The 7,247-nt window shown below is 37.9% G+C and overlaps 1 non-coding gene across 1 annotated transcript; it reads left to right on the top strand.

Annotated features, from left to right (window-relative positions):
- The first annotated feature begins 4,388 nt into the window (after positions 1–4,388).
- LOC119822068 lies at positions 4,389–4,515 on the top strand. Its single transcript, XR_005286675.1, has one exon. It is a non-coding gene; the product is annotated as a small nucleolar RNA SNORA3/SNORA45 family (small nucleolar RNA).
- Positions 4,516–7,247: the final 2,732 nt, after the last annotated feature.

Here is a 7,247-nt window from a genome sequence, read left to right on the forward strand (position 1 = left end):
GACTTCTGAATATGCCAGCTTAGAATGCAGAAAGATACTTGGGCCTTTAAACGTCAGATCAGCACCAATGGATGAATGGATCCTACAGTCAATGGTGAGTCATTTGAGTATAATACTGAGGCCTGGGTAGGAGAAAGCAATTTCCAAAGGTATGAAGAGGCATCAAAATACCAAATGTTTTAATGATGGTAGAATAAGATATCTGAGAAGGGATTGTAAACAAGGCATTCCTAGAAATAATGTTTCCTATAGGAATGATCTCAGTCTTCTGGAATATGTAGAAGATGCGACAAAAGCTGGCATTGGACCAATGAATGTAGATCAACGAGAGATAAATAAGGCAAACCATTACCACTGGGAAACTACTTGGGGACCTCTCGCAGGACCCCAGGTCAAACATGGTTCAGTCATTCCCAGTCACTGTGGAGGACATGACTCCCTAGGAAAATTCAAAAATCCATGACCTATTGTAATAAATCATACTGCTCTGGATAATAGAATAATCATAAAGGATAAATCAAAAATTCCAATAGAAAACAGGAAAAGTAAATTTTGGCAGACTTCCATAGTGTGTATTTGTCATATTGAATATGCTCCTATTTCTGTTTACAATATTTGTGCACCTATACAAAGTTATCTTTTTGTATTGTATGCATGCATGCTTCTACCTCTGCTTAAGATATTTTGTATATTGATGCAGTTTTAGGATATATTTATCATATTGCACTATACATTTCTACCTTTGATCAAAATACTTATACATTGCTTTCATTTGGGGTTCATTATCCTCATTTGCTGCACAGTTGTTTAAAGATTTTTAATATTTTAATGTGAAGCCTTATTCTTTAAGCTATATAGGTATTAAGAATTATAGGTTAATAGTCATCCATGTTTGTCATACTTATAGTTAGACTAATCAGCTTCTTTAGACACACAGATTATATTCTGCAAAGATAAGTAATCTTCAACCACTTCAAAGAACTTTAAAACGATGGTATTTAAATAACTTAGGATTCTGTGGATATGAGACACGATTGCTCCTGGCAGTACTGATCTATTCTTGAGAGAATGTAGGGCAATGAAGACTCTCTATTTGGAGCTTGTTTTCTTCTTGTCAAAACTGGCCTTTGGTCAAAAAACTGCCCCTGCCTTGACCACTGACAAAATGCAAGGTGTCCAGACTGGACAAGCAGGATACAAGCAAAAAGACTGCCAAACCTTGCCAAAACAGGGTAAGATGGTTCTAAAAATTTTCATGCCTCTGGAAATAGTGTGTCAATTACTCTAGACCTTAGCCAAAGTTGGTTGCACCAACATTGCAAATGAGACTTTGGGTGATTGCTCAAGTAACTGGTTGTCTTTGTCATTTCTTGCACCTTTTGGAAGTTGCTTTATTGCACTTCCTGTTTACTCAAGTAGTATTATTTCCCTTCTCGGGTCTTTGATGGGGTTGAAGACTAGATAGTCATAGTTACTTTCCTCTCATAACTTAGCTAAGCCATTTTTAATATAAGACTTAGACTCCTTAAGATAAGATGACTATTGAAACATTAGCATATGTGTCTTGTTTGATGTTGTTCATGTTGGTTGTAATTCTAATTTTTATATATGTTTTGCCTCTTCTTTTCCCTGGATAATATTTGATATATGTTCTTATTATATATAGTTTTGTATTAGGCTTATAACTCTCTTATTTAGACAAAAGGGGGAAATGCTGTGGGAACTCCTTCAGCCAATAGCCTTTAATGTACCAGCCCACTTTCTAGGTGTGATCTCATGTACTATAAATGCAGATGAAAATCATGTGCAGGCCTCTTGGCTGCTGGATTCAGTTCCAGTTCCCAGTGCATGCAGAGGACTGCAGATTGCTACTCTTTCTATGAATTTATCCCTAGATAAATATACTTTTGTTAAACTCCATTTCAGGCTATTGTGGAACTCTTTTGTATACCAACAAGCCAGCCTGGCTACAGAATGAGATACTTTTTCAATTTTTCTTTTTAAAGATCTTTCCCCCCCTCAGGTAACATAACTCAGCAAAAACTAACATCTATGTCCCTTTCCAGTTCCTCACAACATTGGAATTATCTGCAGGACTTGGGGTAGTGAAGCATGATCCTAATTAGTCTTAACAACAAAAACTTAGAGTCAGATATCGAGGGTGAAAACTGAAAGAATCACAGAAGAAGAGCTAGTCACCAAAGACTTCTTAACTCTACGAATCCTCAGACTGAACTGGGGAGATCCTGTCTCCACCTCTTTATATTTCTGCCTCGACCTCCCTAGTGCTGAGATTAAAGGTGTGTACCACTCAAGTGATGGGATCAAGGCATGAGATTCCAAGTGCTGAGATCAAAGATGTGAGCCACCACTCTCTGGCCTCTATGGTTAACTAGTGGCTAGCTCCATCCTTTGATCTCTAGACAAGCTTTATTTATCATACAACAGGTTAGTGTGTGTAGCTGAGACCTGAGCTATTGAGTTAGATACTGTTTCAGTCCAAGGTACAGAAACTAGACTTTGATTATTCTGGACAAACATTCAAGCACTACATTCCAGCCCCAGTCCAGATTTGGTACATGAGCTATTGTTTCACTATCCTGTTACAGCCAGGGATTCACTGACCACTCTTGAGCGAGTTGTTATGTCCTCTGTCAGCTGTAGTCCTTCTGGATGTAGACAGGACTAAAGTAGGGTCTGTGTTAGGAGGGTTGTCAGTAGATGTGAAAGCTGACCTGTTGCAGAATATTCCTTTACACTATGTGAAGGTATGTCATTGGGATTGGGTTAATAAAAAGCTAAACAGTCAATAGCTAGGCAGGATTTGGGGGCAGAGAGAATGCAGGGAAGAAGAAAGCCTAGACACCATGAGATACAGAAGAAGCAGGTTGTACAAGGGACTAGGTAACAAGCCATGAGCCACATAGCAGGATATAAATTAATAGAATTTAAGTTATAAGAACTAGTTAGAATCAACCCTAAGTTATAAGCCAAGCTTTCATAATTAATAAGAAGTCTCCCTGTCATGATTTGGGAGCTGACTGGTAGAACAGAAAAAGACTTGCATTACATGGAGCTCAACATCTGGCCAAAATTTTCACATAAACCCTAAGAATGCTTTTTTTTTAAAAAAAAAAAAAAAAAAGTTCAGAACATAGAGTCAAAAATGTGGCTTCCTGGTGATCACTGTCTCTCAGGTAGGCTCCGTGACATACAGAGTGCAGTCTAGCCACCAGTGTCATGCACTAAGATGAGCTGTGCAGTGTCTTACAGATGCTCAGGACAGACAGATCCAGATGGAAAAACTCTGAACAGGTTACAGTGTGTTTAACAATTTGCAAAGGCTAAAAACAAAAGGATATAGACAGTCATCAAAAAATAGTTTAAAGGCCGGGCGGTGGTGGTGCACGCCTTTAATCCCAGCACTCGGGAGGCAGAGGCAGGCCGATCTCTGAGTTCAAGGCCAGCCTGGTCTACAAGAGCTAGTTCCAGGACAGGCTCTAGAAACTACAGGGAAACCCTGTCTCGAAAAACCAAAAAAAAGTAGTTTAAAAATAATAAAGTCTTTAAGAAAAAGTAAAGTAAAAAAAAAATAAGTCATGTAGAGATGGTAAATACACAGGGAATCTGGATCCTGCATATTATTGTGTTGTATTTTGGTGTAGGACAATTCTGTATTCTGTCAATTATGTTTTAAATAAATGCTGATTGTCCAGTAGCCAGGAAGGAAGTATAGGCAGGACAACCAGACAGGAAGTAGAGGTGGGTCAAGAAGAACAGGAGAATTGTGGGAAGGAAAAAGCCCATTCCTCTGCAGTCCTGCCCAGACACCGAAGAAGCAGGCTATGATCTGCCCCGCTGAAAAAGGTACTGAGCCATGTTGCTAACATAGATAAGAATAATGGGTTAGTATAAGTTATAAGAGTTAACAAGAAGCCTGAGCTTCAGTTCATATCTAATGTAGACTCTGTGTGATTTTCTTTGGGACCTAAAGACTGTGGGAACTAGGCAGGACAGAAACCCCCAACAAGCAGGCCCTCATGTTACAGTACTTAAATTTTTTGATTGCTGATGAGCAAACAATATCTGCTGAGAGACACTGAATTTTAAAAATTACTGAATTACCTGGGCAGTGGTGACACACACCTTTAATCCCCGTACGCAGGAGGCAGAGGCAGGTGGATCTCTGTGAGTTTGAGGCCAGCCTGGTCTACAAGAGCTAGTTCCAGGACAGGCTCCAAAGCAACACAAAGAAGCCCTGACTTGAAAAACAAAAAACAAAAAAATTACTAACCTGTATATTTTTAAATTTTCTTAACTTCAAAATGGAAATCAAAAATATGTTGCATTAGAGAAAAGGTTATATTTTTATTTCTATAAAAAAATAAAGGGTTATAGATTTATTCAATGATTGATTGTTGGCTTAGTGTGCTAGAGTCCTCAAAAAATAACTGCTGACCTTATTCACTGGTTGTGGACTTTCTGGCACGGTCAGTCACCAGGTTAGTGACATGCAAAAAAAAAGATTTATTCAATGTTATAGATAATCAGGTTTGATTGGGGGAGACCTCCGGAAAATCCTGGCTACAGACTTAAAGAAATAAACCTAAAAAAATAGAAGACAAGTGATACATGTTTTACCTGCTCAAACATAAAACAAAAAAATAATCTTTTTAGAATATATATATATATATATATATATATATATATATATATATATATTCTAAAAAGTTTCTGTGTTTTCAGAGGGACCACACACCAAGAAAAACAGAGGTGGCCCAACTTATCAAGCTTCTCAGAATGTCTCTGTTGTAGTTTTCTCAGAGTTCGGCGTCTAGAATAGCTTCAAGGCTGCTGGCTGAAATTCTCTAGTTTCACAGACTACTCCAGACAGGACTTCACTATTATCCTTGTTGTTCAGGGTCCTCCAAAGATGCCAGCACCCTGATACAATAGGAAACAGTCTAAAGAATATGATGCTCACATTCCCAAGAGATGGGATTAGTGATTTTGATTATTGGATGTACTATGGATGTTTGTCATTGTTTAGGGGTGGGTTGCTTACTAATTGTTGTTGGTCATGGTCAGGAAAAAAGCTGAACAAAGGAGATTAGATTAAGGGATCTTGTTCTGAAAAGAAAAAGGGGATATAGAAATTATAGAATAAAATGGTAGATTATTGAATCTACTTTAAACTAAAAAGGCAACTACTAGTCTTAAATATTTTATATGGCATGAATTTTTGTATATTGATACAAATTTGAGGTTATTTTGGTTTTACTGCATATATATATATATATATATATTCTTGTTTAAGATATTTTGTATGTTGATACAAATTGGAAGTTATTCTTGTTAAAATATCCTATACATACATTACTACTCTTGTTCAAGTTATTATACCTATACATTTCATTTAGCAATGAAATACAAATTTCTAGTCCTTGAAAGTTATTTTTAAAAAGTATTTAGGATAATAAAGAAATGCAGTTTAGTGGTTAGTCACCTATAATAATCAAACTTGTAGTCATGTTAGGTATGTTTTCAAGGTCAAACAGATATATTTTAGATAGACAGGTGGTCTTCAAACACTTCAGAGAGCTACAGAATATGGCATTTAAGATGTTTCAATAACATGAAGACTTTTCATGACAATGAGACACAGTCTGCTTCTGGCAGCACCAATTTATTTCCATAAAGGATGATGGGCATCAAAGAACCTCTATATGGAGTTTTCTTTCTTTGTGGCAAAGTTAGCCACTGGGCCAAGAAACTTCCCTTGCCTCAAAGGCTGACAGTCAGTATGCTGTCCAAATTGCAAAAATAGGATACAAAGGAAAGCATCTGCTGAACGTTGCCAAGACAAGGCAGGACAGTCTTCAAAAATCCTGCTTCACAGAAAAGTCTTCAGATATTCTAGGCCTGTAGACCAAAGATGGATGCCACAATGTTACAGAGAAACCTTGGATGACTCTCCAGGAAGCCAGCTGTTTCTGTCATTTCTATAGGTCTGAAAGTTGTTTTCTCTATATAATCGGGTAATATACCTTTCTTGGGTCTCTAATTGAAGACTAGAGAGTTATAGTTACAGTTTTCCTTGTTACTAAATTCAGAAAAAACTCACAAAAAAGATGTAAAATTTGTAAGGTTGAGAGACATAAAAGCTTGAGTTGCTTATCTAACAAAATGTTTGTGGTCTAAAAAAATCATTTTGGGTTGGTAATACAAGTTAGGATAGAAAGTCAATTAGATACAAAACTTTTGACTCACCAAGATAGGATAGATAATGGAGTATTTTCTCTGCATATGCCAAATGCAAATGAACTAGACATTGTAAGTGTAATTCTTACATGATAATTGCACTTACTGTATGTAGTTTACTATGTTAGAGTTGTTTAGACAAAAAAGGAAAATGTTGTGGAATGTTCCTTTATACTGTCTGAATACATGTCACTGGAGTTGGTTTAATAAAAAGCTAAATACCCAATGACTAGGTATTTGGGGGGCAGAGAGAATGCTGGGAAAAAGAAGGCAGAATCACCAGTGAGATGCAGAAGCATGCAGGATGTGTAGGAGATGAGGTAACAAGCCATGAGCCATGTGGAAGCATGTAGATTAAAAGAAATGGCTTAATTTAAGTTATAAAAACTAGTTGTAAACAAGCCTAGAGTATAGCCCAACCTTTCAAAATTTAATAGCAAGTCTCTGTTGTAATTTGGGAGCTGACTAGTGGGAAAAAACTCATTATACTGGCCCATGAGGTTCAGCCGGCATTGGTAGCGCGTGCGCAGCATAGCAGGCCTGGCACTGGTAGCTTGAATAGAAGTTAGTAGGCCTGGAAACCGAGATGCTGAACAGACAGGACAGGGAGTTGAGATGTCTTCTAAAGGGGACCTTCTGGTTTCTCTGCTCCCAGGTGACCTGAAGGGGACACACCAAGTTCTCCCTTGCAGTTCCCAACCCACATTTCTTGCCAACAGGTTTCTGGCATCTTACCTCTATTTTAAAGACATCACAAATCCTTCATAATTCCAGTGACTGAGACATTGTTTTTGAGAGTTGAGGTTAAATCTTGTGGCTAAACCGAGCCCAGTAAGCATGACTGACACCAAGTGTGATGAACGCTTTTCTCCTTTACCGCACCCTCTGCTCTCCTCTGCGTCTGCGTTTCTCTAAGTGTGCTTGCCCACTGACGTAGTGAAGCCATGTTTACAACAGCACAGTGGATGTGCTTTTGCTTTCACTCT

This window comes from Arvicola amphibius, chromosome 8 (genome assembly GCF_903992535.2).
Source record: "Arvicola amphibius chromosome 8, mArvAmp1.2, whole genome shotgun sequence".
NCBI lineage: Eukaryota > Metazoa > Chordata > Mammalia > Rodentia > Cricetidae > Arvicola > Arvicola amphibius.